Source organism: Panthera tigris, chromosome C1 (assembly GCF_018350195.1).
Source record: "Panthera tigris isolate Pti1 chromosome C1, P.tigris_Pti1_mat1.1, whole genome shotgun sequence".
In the NCBI taxonomy this organism is placed as follows: Eukaryota; Metazoa; Chordata; class Mammalia; order Carnivora; family Felidae; genus Panthera; species Panthera tigris.
Genome location: NC_056667.1, coordinates 204,696,293 through 204,711,785, shown reverse-complemented (window position 1 = coordinate 204,711,785; position 15,493 = coordinate 204,696,293). Strand labels below are relative to the sequence as shown.

Below are 15,493 nucleotides of genomic sequence, written 5' to 3'. Positions count from 1 at the left end.
AGAGAGGTGTGGAAGAGAGGCAGCCTCCAGCTCCCACTGCCCTCCGAGGACAGGTCAGGGGCAGGAGCATCCCATGGTTGACTACGGGTAAGTACAACCACGGACAGCGAAACTCAGCTCAGGGGGCACGACTATACACTGATTAGATAAAACGTATTAAAATTACTTGCTTCTTTTTACTCTATTTACCATGTCTACCGGAAATTTAAAGTCATGTATGTGGCTCATATTTGTAGCTCTCACTGCCTTTCTCTGAGCCCAGCACTGCAGCTTAGCCAGTACAACGGTGAAAAAAAGAAATGAGGAGCAGGAGTACTGGAAAAGGAGAACAGAACCTTCACTGTTTGTAGATCATTGCCGGTCTGACAAGAAAATCCAGAAGAATCATTCGAAAACTATCCAGACAGAATTCACTCAGATGTCTGGACACGAGGTAAATAATAAAAGTCTGTGGTTTTTCTATATACCTCTAGTAACCAGTTAGAAAATGGAAAGAGGGAAGCACCTGCTGGCTCAGTCGGTATGGCATGCAACACTTGATCTTGGAGTCATGAGTTCGAGCCCCAGGTTGGGGGTAGAGTTTACTTAAAAAAAGAAGATCATGAAAAGAGAAAAGATCTTAGCCACAACAATAAAGCAACTTTCAAATACCTCATGCACACAACACCTTACTTAAACATATGAGTGTATGCACGCACACGTGTATAAAATGCTACTGATGGACACTAAATTCAAAAACAGACCAGTTAGTTCCTGGGTAGCAAAGATCATTATAATTCTGCCAAAACTAACCTATAAACCAAATGCAATCCCAATCAAAATCCTGGTAGGACTCTGTTACTTGTTTGTTTTGTATGATTACTTGATACTAGTTCCAAAGTGTATCTTAGAAGAAAACCTTTTAAGATTTGCTAATAAAACGTGAGAACAAGAATACTTGGTACATACTTGCCCTGTTAGACGTCAAAAGGAACGCTAACTATTCTGGCACAGAATTTTAAAACCAGAAACAGTCACTGGATTTTGATATTTGACAACGGCAGTATTTCAGAGCAGTGGTTAAAAGATTATTCAATAAATTAAGCAGCATTAAAGAAAACTCAGAACTGAGCCAATGGCTGGATTTAAGTCCTAGAAAGCTGAGGGGCAGATCCGAGAAGCAAACAATCAGCCAGGCAATCCCTCTCCTCCACAGTTGCCACGTCCCAAAAAGGATTTGTTTCTAAGTCTTTTTTCTGATTACGGAATCCTCTCCCGTGCTAGCAAGGCAGCCTGCACAGCCCAGTGCCTGGCCTGCAACTTTTGCGAAGAGAAACACTGCTTGTGTCCGAACTGTGTGACACCGCTCCACTCCTGTGTGTACCCCAGAGAACCACAGCAAACGTGACATTCACAGGGACCCAGCAGCCTATGAGCTAGGAGGCCCGTATCAAACACATGGACGTGTTGATCCGAGAATATTCTCTCCAGAACTTAAAACTGGAGTCGAATTAAGAGAATTTGCGAGAATTAAGAGACGCTAAAAAGCCTGCCAAAGTAAACTTGTCCTTCAAGATTGAGTTGAAGCCTCTCTGTGAGGTCCTCCTCGGTCCCACAGACAGCTACACTGACCCCTCTGTGCTGACTCATCCCCCCTCCCTTCCTGTCTAACACAGAGGCATGAACAAATACAGAATGAGTAATCCCAAGTGGCTTGACAGATGCAACACAGAAAATGAGGGAAGCTAGAAGCGAAAATGAAATATAGAAACAGGTAGCAGATAGAATGAGGTGGGTTTTTTAAGCAAAGCAGTTGGTTGATCCAATTTGTTTTATCATGATTCCTTGGGCTATCACAGAAAAGAAACCATAAAGGATTCCAGGTATGAAGTTACTGGAATAGCCCAAGTGAAGGACAAAGAGGTCCAAAGTTTAGGGCAATAGTTACAGAAGAAGGATTAACTGTAGAGATTTTTCTCAAGTAAAGCCAATAGGATATGGGGGATGTGAAGATTAATCGTGGAAGATTAGCATCAACACTTCTAGAACGTCGGGTGACTTGTACTAGACATGAGGAAATGAGAGGAAAAGCAGCCACATGGGAGACTGCACGAGGACAGGGCTGGATACGAAGTGTGTGGGAATGACCAGGAGAGATATTCAAGATTTTTGTCAGAAATATAGGACTGGGGCTCCCAACAGAGCTGTAGGTGTACATGTGGATTTTAGAGTCATCACTGACCCTACCCGCATTAGAGTCCAAACCATGAAATCCCTCAAAAATAGTATATTCACCTATAAGGACAGACGCCACAAAAGCCAGTTAGAAAGGTTAAAAAAAAAAAAAAAAAAAAAAAAGCAATCCCTACCAAAATAACACCAGCATTCTTCACAGAGCTAGAACAAACAATCCTAAAATTTGTATGGAACCAGAAAAGACCCCGAATAGCCAAAGCGATCTTGAAAAAGAAAACCGAAGCTGGAGGCATCACAATCTCAGACTTCAAGACCTATTACAAAGCTGTAATCATCAAGACAGTATGGTACTGGCATAAGAACAGACACTCAGATCAGTGGAACAGAATAGAGAACACAGAAATGGACCCACAAACATATGGCCAACCAATCTTTGACAAAGCAGGAAAGAATATCCAATAGAATAAGACAGACTCTTCAGCAAGTGGTGCTGGGAAAACTGGACAGAGACATGCAGAAAAATGAACCCGGACCACTTTCTTACAACATACACAAAAATAAACTCAAAATGGATGAAAGACCTAAACATAAGACAAGAAGCCATCAAAATCCTCGAGGAGAAAGCAGGCAACAACCTCTGTGACCTCGGCCACAGCAACTTCTTACTCAACACGTCTCCGGAAGCAAGGGAAACAAAAGCAAAAATGAACTACCGGGACCTCATCAAAATAAAAAGCTTCTGCACAGCGAAGGAAACAATCAGCAAAACTAAAAGGCAACCGATGGAATGGGAGAAGATAACTGTAAATAACATATCACATAAAAGGTTAGTATCTAAAATCTATAAAGAACTTATCAATTTCAACACCCAGACACTTAATAACCCAGTGAAGAAATGGGCAAAAGACACAAATAGACACTTCTCCAAAGACATTCAGATGGCGAACAGACACATGAAAAAATGCTCTATATCATGCATCATCAGGGAAATACAAATCAAAACCACAATGAGATACCACCTCACACCTATGAGAATGGCTAAAAATTAACAACTCAGGCAACTACAGATGTTGAGGAGGATGTGGCGAAAGGGGAACAGTTTTGCACTACTGGTGGGAATGCAAACCGGTGCAGCCACTCTGGAAACCAGTATGGAGGTTCCTCAAAAAACTAAAAATAGAACTACCCCACAACCCAGCAATTGCACTACTAGGGGGATACGGGTGTGCTGTTTCGAAGAGGCACATGCACCCCAATGCTTATAGCAACGCTATTGACAATAGCCAAAGTATGGAAAGAGCCCAAATGTCCAGATGAATGGATAAAGAAGATGTGATGTGTACACACACACACACACACACACACACACACACATACACACTGGAGTATTACTCGGCAATCAAAAATAATGAAATCTTGCCATTTGCAACTACATGGATAGAACTGGAGGGCATTATGCTAAGGGAAATTAGTCAAGTGAGAGAAAGACAAATATCATATGACTTCACTCACATGAGGAATTTAAGATACTAAACAGATGAACATAAGGGAAGGGAAGCAAAAAGAATATAAAAAGCAGGAAGGGGGACAAAACAGAAGAGACTCTTAAATATAAAGAACAAACAGGATTGCTGGAGGGGCTGTGGGAGGGGGGATGGGCTAAATGGGTAAGGGGCATTAAGAAATCTACTCCTGAAATCATTTGTTGCACTGTATGCTAACTAACTGGATGTAAATTAAACAATAAATTTAAAAAAAAATAAGAACACAGTTCTACAAACCAAGGGCAGACAATGAAGGTCAATAAGGACACTGTCAGGAGTGTCAAAGGCTACAGAGAAGGCAACAAGTAGATATAATATTAAGGCTCAAGTACTTGGCCTGGCCTGAGACAATCTATCACACTTTCTCATCTTCCTTATCAGGAAATTTCTAAATTATAATCCGTACATATTACTCAACCAGCTAGCTATTCAAATGCATATTTTATCAACAGTTAAGTCCGCTCTTTCAGAATTCCTGAGCTCCCACTAATAAGCATATACTGGTCATTTTGGGTCAGGTTGTTGGCCTTCCAAAATTTTTCTGGTGTTATGTTCAAGTCTCTCAACTCAATTTAATAGACCCTATCTCACATCCTTTACTGTGCCGGGATGCAAACACTAATTCATGCAACAAAATATGAGTTACTTCTATATGCTGGGCACTGGGTGTGCATCAGTAGATAAAACACAAAAATATACCTGTCCTCACAGAGCTTTCTTTCTAGCGCAGGGATACATTAAACACAGCTACTGTCCCCTAAGGAGCCCCAAAGAAACACATCACGTTCCAGACTTACCTGGCAAGATAACAAACGCATTTATTATTTCATGAAGCCAATGTGAAATCAATCAGTAACAAGAAATACAAAGCTATAATTAATCACCTACAGTGAACCTGCCTGTCCACTGAAATCATACAATACAAACACTATTAACTCAAACATCCGTGCAGTCAGCTCTCAGTTACCTGGGTAAACTATCAACGCATCAAGAGCAATTCCTTAATACTGACTCATGTTTCTGGGTTAGATCCATCCAAACTTCTACCATGTAGTCTTCTAACACGATATGGTGTAAAAAGATACAGTTTTAAGACTTCAGAAACTAACTCAAATCATTACACATGCCAGTTTTACCATGTGCACCACTTTTCAAATGAACTTGCAGAGACATGCTCCCGAAACCCAATACCCTTCAATTCACTTCCCAGAGCCCATTATCCGAAGCTCCTGAAACTCTTCCCAAACTCGATTCATCTCTGAAGCCGCCTCAAACTAATAAGCCTCCAAGCCCCGACCTAGCTTCAGTCTAAGAGTTCAGTCTCTAAACTTGAAGGATCACAACAAGCCCCTTTTGGTAAAAGCTACTGGTATTCCAAACACGTGTACCTTTAATGCTGGGTGTATGTACTACTGTCCTAGCATACCGCAAATACTACAAATCATGCATAAAACATAGAAATTCTTAAAAAGAAGTAAAGTTTCTAACCTTTGCTTCCTGCACCCTAGCGATGGGGTGCAGACACACCTGGAACACAAGGACCCGACAAGAAAGACTCATCCTTATCCGAAAGAAACCGAAGCTCAGAGGTTAAGGAGTTTGCTGCGCTCATAAAAATGAGACAAAACTAGATTTGGGGATTCAAGTAACAGTGTGGTCCCAAAGCTCAAGCCTTTCGTCACCCTTTTCTCCCAGGCCAATCTCCTTCCTTACACCTGGGGTCCCATGAGCTCCCTCCCTGACCTCACACCAAGGTCCTAGCCAGCTGCCACCTCTCCCAATGCTCCCACCTCAAGATGCTACTAGATAAAACAGGAATTCCTTTTATGCCTCAGTAAATGACACACAAACCAAACACTATGAATTTCTAAAGAGAGTGCTATGCTGTCTAAAAAAGCATACAGTCTACAAAGAGAGGCTTAGTTTCAGGGTAAATGATGAAGACAAATTCTTAAACTCTAGCATGTCAGCAACACCAGGAGTTACAATTCAAAAGGAAAATGACTTAGGAAAATATTCACTATGGATATGTAAAAAAATGACACATGTATTATGGTCCATGTGGTATAATTTCAATTAATGTTAATTCTGTTTACATTAAAATTATGTCAAATACAGTTCTAAGATTAATTGTGGTTTATTCTGGTCGTCTATGAACTAAAACAAACTCCATGCTTCATCTTAGAAAAAACTCAGGGGTGCCTGGGTGGCTTAGTCAGTTAGGTTAAGTGTCTGACTTCGGCTCGGGTCATGATCTTGTGGTTCATGGGTTCAAGCCCCACATAGGGCTCTGCTGATAGCTCAGACCCCGGAGCCTGCTTTGGATTTTGTGTCTCCCTCTCTCTGCCCTTCCCCTGCTCACGCTCTCTCTCTCTCTCAAAAATAAACATTAAAAAAAATTTTTTTTTTTTTTTTTTTTAAAACTCAACAGGAGGTTTCAAGTCCAGAGATCAATGGTCCTGAATGGGAATTCAGGGTCCTGGTTGTTTCACTGTTACAGTAAAAAAAAAAAAAAAAAAAAGTCAAGGTCCAGAATGAGGATTACTACAAGGTCCAGAATAAGAAACCTATATGGTTGAAGAACTTTTTATAATGCTGGCCAAAATGATACTGAATATTTTACAGAACATCAGAAGAAACATCAATGAAGAAAAATGAACTCTATTACATTTCCACAAAATCAATTTAGAACTGAAGTAATATTCAAAGGTTAAGAGCTATCTATTTCAGCAATCAGCATAGTTACTATCTAACAAAACCCATGCAAATACCCCAGCGAATTCCGAGTAGTAAACACATAAAATGAACACACAGAAATGCACAAAGCAAACTAATAAAATCTCAAAGAAACCAAAGAAAGAAACAGGGCACAGATAACAAAAATCCTGAGACAAGAGGAAGAAGAGGAAAGGAAGGTGAAGAAAAAGAACGCTGATGGAGAAGATCATAACACTACTGAGCAAGAAAGGATTACAAACAAGGAAACTGAACTCCAGAAAGGCTAACTGGTGTGGAAAACGCCACACGGCCAGGCACGATATGGCCAGTGCACATCAGCAGCCATGGTGACAGGGTTAGAAACATCTTGGGCCAGACCCCCAATGCTCTTCCTGCAACAACTCAGAGCCCACATGATCCTCCTCATTTGCTGGTTGCGCAGTCTCCCTCCTACTCCTAGAACCTTGCATTCATTCAGCAATTATTTTCTCAATTGAAAGAATCAATGAATAAAGTTTCACAAGCTCTTAATTGTTTTGTTTTTCCACCCTCTGTTTTGTGCTTCCCCCTGGGCTGTGATTTATCCACACAGCTTTCCTAGTTCCCTTTCTATCTGCCAGCCCTGCTCTTCCCCAACTGCCTTGGACGTCCCATCTGTGCACCAAACTCAAACTCAACTCTTTCTTCAAATCCAACTTATGTCTCCTTTTGCTCAGCTGACCTTTCCCTGGACGCCCTGGCCAAACACAACCATTCTGACCGCTGCATGGCTCACTCAACATTAACCACATCTCGTGCGTATCTTCCTACAGCTTGAACATTCTTGTCTTTAAGAAAAAGTTCCTACTCCTCTTTAAATGACGTACACTTTTATTATATGATGGATTCTCTCACACACTGGAGTCATAATATCTCGTTATTGCTTACCAAAAAACTACTCCTGAAGGACACAGAAAAACAAAACAAAACAAAAGACAAAGAGGCACAAGGAAATTTTTGGAAGTGATAAATATATTAATTACCTTGATTGGGGTGACGGTTACATAGGTGTATGTATGTAGAAACTCCAACTGTATACATTAAATATATGCAGACTTTTGTATATCAATTAAAAAGCAGAGAAAGGAAGGTGGAAGAAGAAGAAAAAACTGGAGAAAAAGAGAAGACAGAGAAGAAGGCAAGCAACTAACACAGGAGGTCAAGTGTGTGCCCTGAACTACCATCTGTTGTCTCCCTTAATGCTCACAATAACTCCATGAGGGAGAATTAAAATATTTATGTTCATTAAAATATTTATGTTAGAGAAACTGAAATGAAAGGCTTAGAAAGGTTAAGGAACCACCTCAAATTTACATAGCAAGTTTTATACACATGGTTGGCAATGATTCCTTCTCCACTCCACAGCAGAGTTGATGATATAGGATAATTAATGTATTTAGGAATGCCACCTAAATCATTATCAAGGTCATATCACAAAAGGTATTTAAAACAAGAGGGGACTCTTGTTAAGTTACTTGAATGAGAAGTACACTATGTCAACCTATTTCAATGTGCTTTATATACATTTCTAGAAAATGAAAGCACAAGATAAATCCTAAATTACTAGTGTTAAAATAAACTAGGTAATGTCCCTCCCAATTTTCTCCTATTTACAATATCTCTTCTCAGTCTCCCCTAACTAAAGGTTACAATACATTAGACGTTTCTTTGAAGTATATTTGTATATGCAAAGATAATAATGCTGCTTCAGAAGAGAAGGCAATAATAAAAAGTGGATAGGGGCGCCTGGGTGGCGCAGTCGGTTAAGCGTCCGACTTCAGCCAGGTCACGATCTCGCGGTCCATGAGTTCGAGCCCCGCGTCAGGCTCTGGGCTGATGGCTCGGAGCCTGGAGCCTGTTTCCGATTCTGTGTCTCCCTCTCTCTCTGCCCCTCCCCCGTTCATGCTCTGTCTCTCTCTGTCCCAAAAATAAATAAAAAACGTTGAAAAAAAAAAATTAAAAAAAAAAAAAAAAGTGGATAGGGGCGCCTGGGTGGCTCACTCGGTTGGGCGGCCGACTTCAGCTCAGGTCATGATCTCACAGTCCATGAGTTCGAGCCCCGCATCGGGCTCTGTGCTGACAGCTTAGAACCTGGAGCCTGCTTCAGATTCTGTGTCTCCCTCTCTCTCTCTCTCTCTCTCTGCGCCCCTCCCCTGCTCATGCTCTGTCTCCCTCGGTCTCAAAAATAATTAAAAACATTTTTTAAAAAGTGGATAACTTAGAATATATTGCATACTCTAAATACAGTTAAAATAGTTAACATTTATTAAGTGCTGACTGTGTACAGACACTTACCTCATATAAATCCTTATAACAATCTACAGGTAGATTCTATTATGATCCCTATTTCACAGAAGAAGCAATGGAGTCACAGAGAGGTTAAACAAGCTGCCCAAGGTCATAGAGCTAATAAGAAGTAGAGCCGGGACTCAAATCCAAGCCATCTTAGCTCCCAGTCCATCTTCCGACTCACCAAATTACAATGGAAACGAGCACATTTTAGAGAAAAAGTATTTAAACAAGCACTAAAATGCAGAACTGGACAAATCAAAAGTAGATTCACAAAAATTTCCCAAGGGGAAGGGCACATATGAATTATCCCTACAGTCATTTATGAAACTTAAAATGAAATATTAGGTATAATATGGTAGGAACAAAAAAAGAAAAGCGAAGAAAGTCAAACAAGGTTGATTAAAAGTTACTAAAAAGAACTTTAAAGGAAAAGCATCCACTGTGGTTTTGCACTACAACTAAGACAGAACCTTAAGTCAAACAATGACAAGACTGGAGGAAAGCGGAGCTAGGAAAAATATACAGAGCAAAGAAAAAGGAGAGCAAGGATGACTACAGTGTCAACAATGGAAGGACACAAGGGATGACGGTCAGGAACACTTATGCTAATATTTGGAAGGACAAACGAAGGAAAGAAAGGAAACAACCGAAAGGTCTAGCAACAGAGCAAAGGGGAAATAAAATTGGTCTAGCCCTGAAATGTCAGAGCATATCACCGTGAAAAGAAATGAACTACACAGATATGTACATACCTACTCTGATGAAATGCAACGGAGGAAACCACAATGATTAAGTGATAAGGAGTGAAAAAACGTATGTTGCAAAATACATACAATACTATCTATCTGAAGTTTAAAAACACATAATACTATACACCGTTGGGGGATAGTAAAACTGTACAGAAATGCAGACAAATAATAAAATTCAGATCACCAAGTTCATGTCAGTGGTTAACTGGAGGACTTGAGGGAGGGAAACAGGTCTCTTTCTTTGGATTAAACATTATAAAATACTTTTCAGACATACAGAGAGCACTTCTATTTTTTTAACAGAAAGAAAATAAAAAAAGGAACATGATATTAGATGATGGCATTCCAAACTGCATTATATTCCTGATCCAAAAAATTCCAAAAGGGCAATGATAATGATTCCTGAAGAGGAGGATATATCCTTAAGTATTCACATTCGAGTACAAGAAGAAAATTCTAATTAAATTGTCTCAATTCAGTTCGTTTCTCTTTATTTATGCTCTCCCTGTAAAAACAGGGCTGTGGTGGCTGGGGGAGGGCAGTAAAACTATGTGTAATCAAAATAAATATTGTCCTGAATGTCATCACGGCTCCTTTCCTGATATAATGGTGTCTTCAGAGGGAAGAGCCCCAGAGAGGAGGCCCAGTGCCTGGGCTAATAACACAGACTCTGGAACCAAACTGCCTGACAGGAGATCCAGCACACCTTAAGCAAGTCACTTTAGATCCCCTGGGCCTCAATTTCCTCATCTGTGAAATAAAAAGGATTTAAAAAAAAAAAAAAAAAAAATTGAGAAGAAAACAGAAAGAGCATCTGACCAGAGGGAGTATTATTGTAAAGGTGTCGGCTATTAGGCTTCTTCCAAAGACCGTTAGTTTAGAAGAAAAACCAGGATTTGTACCAGAAAAATATAATTGCGGTTACTTTCTAAATCAAGTAGGGGATAACAAAGCTGACCATGACAGGACAGGAAGATGGACAGCTTTTTCACCTCCCACGCAGTCAATGTTAGGGTAGCAGGGTAAGCGTTTTATTTTTCTAATAGTCTTTGGTATCATTATAACATCTCCAGTGTGTACATATTTGCAAACATACACACCTGGACTAAATTCAAGGTAAAACACTATTCCCTGGCTCCCTTGTTCACCTGCCAGCCCAACTCATCTCAGAAAACCAGGCTATCACCTCCACTGTGAAGATTCCCCCTTCCCCTCCTCTGCTCCATCTGTACAGCACCATACTGCAATACACCTGCGCGCACACCTTCTTCGTCTACACCATATAATGTCCATACGCCTCATTCTTTTCGTGAACCATGAGGACCTCTTTGAGAACAGAGACCAGCAACCAGTTTCAAATTCCCAGTGTGTGCCAAGATAGGCACTAAATACGCACGTGAATGAATACATCGATTCCACTATATTCTCTTATAACAAATACCTTCAGAAACAAGTAGAAACCTGTATTCGGAGGTGGTTTATCCAAAAGATTATTTAGGTGTCTTCAGTTCTATTTAAGAATTAGCAGATCAGTTGGAACCACTGAATCATCTACCAGTTCTTTTTTTTTTAATTTTTTTAATGTTTATTTATTATTTTTGAGAGAGAGACAGAGTGAGAGCAGGGTAAGAGCAGAGAGAGAGGGAGACACAAAGTCCCAAGCAGGTTCCAAGCTCTAAGGTGTCAGCAGAGAGCCAGACGCAGAGCTCGAACTCATGAACCATGCGATCATGACCTGAGCCGAAGTCGGACACTTAACAGACTGAGCCACCTAGGTGCCCCATTATCTACCAATTCTTTATGCCTCAAAGTGGGAAACATTAGAAGTATGGAAGTATACTCCAGTAAAAACAGAAGCTAAACTTTGAAATTAAAAGAACTAAGGCATTTAAAATGTCAAGGAAACAAAAGTAGTCTAAGAACTTTCTTATATGAAACTAAAAATAGCATGTACGAGAAGATACCACAAGATTTAATGTTTATATCTTCTCCTTTTCTCCTTTTTCAGAAGAGAACTAATCACAAGTCAGATGAAAGGATTTTCCCTATTAAAGTGGATAAAATCAAAACTAAACCATGTATTAAATCAATTTCACATGATGCTTCTATAGTGAGGTTTTGTAAAGACCCTATCAGTCAGCTAAAGATGGGCTGATTTTTAACTTAACAATTCTTGGCAATTTTTTGGAAATTGCCAGGGCTCCACTAGAAGGTACTGATTCGCAACAAATCAATTCCAGGCCTTCCTTGGGCTACTACAGAAGGGGTGTCCCTCCTCCCAGCTAAGGGGCTGGCCTCACTTGGATCCCACCCCCTCCCATGTTCTCAGGAACTTTGCACAAAGAAGCTAGCACTTTTCTCATCTGTATTCAACCTCTCCCTTCCAAGGAACACCTACCTTCCCATCGGCTTTTAAATTTAAACAATACTCAATTCCCCTCTCATTGGAGCCCCCACCCCTGCAGGCACACTGCTTCTGACTATGCCCGCACTTCCCAGGCCACTCCTCCCATCTGCGGTGCCTCCTCTACCCAGCTCTATCCCAGGCCTCCCCCAGGTCGTATTCTAGTCTCTTCACAGGCAAGCTCACCCAGGCCAGAAGGTTCACCCACCACCTCCACACTGATGGCTCCAAAACAGTAAAACTAGTAATCGCTGGACATCTCCTTCTCTCAACCTGTAAACTATTAATCACCATGTCTGGCAATTCTACCTCCAAATTTCCTTTTTCTCAGTATTTCTGCTCATGATATGAGGCTCTTCAGAGGATCAAACGGGCTAACGTGATAGTACTTTGAAGGGAGACAGGGGGACTTAAATCTGAGTATTAGTATTCATTAAATTTAAATCTCCTTGAAAACAGGGCCTTTATCAAATTCATCTTTTTATGCATTGAGTAAGCGTACTGCAATGCATTATTTGCATTGGCTTAATACACATTCAACTGAAATATTCATATACTTAACAGCTTGCATTTCCCAAACCACATTATTATTTTGTCTCCTAAGAGGTGAGAATTTTAACTGTAAACTACTCTGGTTACCTTCGATCATTATGATGCTGGCTCATCTAAAGTGAGAAAACCCTGTCACCTTTTTTGGCCTGGCGTTCCCGACAACATCCAAATCCCATCAAGTCCAAAGCTCACCTAAAGATCCTTGGTTCCCAACGTTCATGTTAGGAGGGGAAATTTTAAGTGTTACAGGAACATTTAGGCCGGGAGGCAGAATGCTGCAAAAAGCTCCCCATCTCATTTTTCTATCTTGCAATGTGAGCTAGAGTACGCTGGGTAGGAACCAACACCGTGAAATGAAAAGAATGTCATCGTTCAAAAGTTCTCAAACTCTCGCATTATGTACTTTTGATCACAGACTCAGAACGCAAGACTGTAAAATCTCACCCCATCAGTTCAAAAAACTGCCTCATTTCCATCTCAATCACAATCCTCATTACACTCTTCATCCACAGTACTTTTCCTTCATTGCACTTCTCATAACCTGTAATTATGTATTTATCTGTAGGATGATTTGCTTCATACGTTTCCTCCATGAGGGCAAGGATCACCTCAATTCTGTTCATTGCTATATTTCCAGCACTTACATGGTGCCTAAAATGTAACAGGAGTTAAAAGGCTGTAGCTGAGCAATTAATTGAATGAGGAACAGAAGTAGTCATTTAAGCAGGGAAGCACATAAGCAATGAGAAAGATCCTGAGGCTCTAAAATCTGACCCCCCAAACCAGTGGGCATGATTTTCCGCTCATAATTTATCCAGCCTTCGTTTCTCCATCCCCTTTTCCTTCCTTCCTTCCTTCCTCCCTCCCTTCAAGGACATTTTAGACTCAAAAAATATTTCAGCTTTGAAGCCCAACCGAACATCTTAATAAATCCAGTAACTGAGACCCAAAGACACCAGGTGACCTGTCACCTGGACCCTGCTCATAAAAGAAGAGACAGCACGAAAAGCCTAAAGAACAAGCCACAGTGACTGCAGAAGTCTTAGTCATCCCTAAGGGTCAGAACTGTGCAAGAAGATGCCAGAAAACAAAAGGATGAAGTCTGTGCAACGGACTACCACGTCACCACACCTCTTCCCTGTAATAACCTTCTAATTCGCTTCAGGAGCCAACTCAGCAACAACCTTCACCTCCCAGGACTAATCTGGAGAAACAAACAAGGTTGCAATGGTCATGAAAGAAGGTCTTCAAACTACAGCTCTCCAGGGCCCGCCCCCCCCCCCAAAAAAATCCACCGTGGCAACAATTCAGCCAGCCACCAAAGAGAGGCAGCATAATATAGTGGTTAGATTCAAGAGCTCTGGAGTTTTAGACGACAGCCTAGTCTGAATCCCAGCTTCTCTTACTTGCTGTGATCTGGGGCAAGTTACGTGTCCAAACTGCGGTTTCTCTAGCTGTAAAATGGGAATGAGCACCACAACAGAGGGCTGCTAACTGTGTGAAGATATCACGTATAACGCACTTTGTACAGGGCCCGGCATGTAATAAAGTCTCAATAAATGTCAACTATTTGTCACTGTATTCAGCCGTAATCACTTTCGCAAGGCCTATTCCCTCTCTAGCTGCCATATCATTTTAAAGACGTTGTTCTACCCTTTCCATGTTGGAGGGGCCATACATACAATAGCTTAGAGCACATTTTCTAAATCCAGACCGGGGGAACCAGTTAAATGTCGCTGCGTCTCAGGTGGCTCACCTATGGAGCGGGCCCGATAACTACTCCCCCGCAGGACTGCTGATAACGAGCACCACCTCGGCGTTACACATTCTATTACTGGATGTGTAATTAAAACGCACTTACGGAAAAGTAAACCTGCAACTCTCAACCCCAACCATCGGCCAACCGTGGCCCCACCAGCCAGGGGCCCAGAACAAATGCCAAGGTCGACCCCGCTCACCCACCCAATTTCTGCCCCCAGCCGGCAGCAACAGACACCCCCGCGCGTCCCTCCAGCAGGGTTTCCCGCAATCGCAGGGCTATATCCTCGCAGGGACCGCGTCAAGGCCCACCCAAAGGAAGATGCCAGCACCCCCCCCCACCCCCCACTGCCCGCCAAGCCGCCCGCCCCCTACAGAGCCGGGAAGGACCCAGGGCATCCTTCCTCCCCCGGACTGCGCGGACGCCCGCGCTGCGGTTCCCCCAGCTCACGTGAGCCCTTCGGCCCAGGCCCCACGTCACCCGCTTCCCGGACCCCACGGCGGCGCCTCCCACCCTGCCCGGCTGCCTCCCCCACTACGCCGCGGGCCGCCACGCGACCCCGCGGCCGCCTGCGCGCCCACCCCCGGGGCCCGGCTCCGCGGCCTCGTCGGGCACCCGGGGCCCCCCGGGCCGCTCGCGTCCCACCCCCAAGCCCAGGAGGCGGGAGGGCCCAGCCCGGCCGCACGCCGAGGCCGCGCCGCCGACCGGCCCCCGCCGCTCCCACAACGGGCGCCGCACTCACCGCGACGCAGGAGCCCTCGTTCTTCCAGCCTCGGGCCCGCGCAGGCCTGGCTGCGCCCCAGAGAATTCACGCCCCGTGCCGCCTCCTGGGGACCCCGGCGCAGCCGCCGCGCCCGCACTGCGAGAGGACGACCTTCTGCTACCCCGGCCGCAGCCGCCGCCGCCGCCACCGCCACCGCCTCGTCCCAGCCCCGGCCGCGGCGACACACGCAGCGTCGCTCGCAGGCGCCGGCAGACCAGCGTCTGTTGAGCCGAACCGCCCGGGACGCGCACCCCCGGCCGGCGCTCGTTGCATATGCAGAGAGGCCGCCGCCCATTGGCCCGCGGGCGGTGGCGCGTGCGGGGCTGGGCCTATCGAATTCCGGCCGGGGAGCGCGGCGCGGTCGGCCCGGGGCGGGACGGGGTTACTACGGGTCATTCGGCGGAGCCGCCGCGGACGGGACTCGGCCGCCACCGGCGCGGGGCGGGGACCCGGTCGGCGGGAGGGATCGGACCGCAGCGGCGGGGGGAGGGGAGGCGG

At 43.7% G+C, this 15,493-nt stretch overlaps 1 protein-coding gene across 2 annotated transcripts in view; it reads right to left on the bottom strand.

Moving 5' to 3' along the window:
* Nucleotides 1–15,246, bottom strand: part of ACSL3 (acyl-CoA synthetase long chain family member 3) — a 75,138-nt gene extending 59,892 nt beyond the window's left edge. For both annotated transcript variants that reach the window (XM_042995453.1, XM_042995452.1), the window contains exon 1: nucleotides 14,975–15,246. The gene's annotated coding sequence lies outside the window, so the exon portion shown is untranslated. The remainder of the gene's footprint in view (nucleotides 1–14,974) is intronic.
* Between the last annotated feature and the right edge of the window lie 247 nt (nucleotides 15,247–15,493).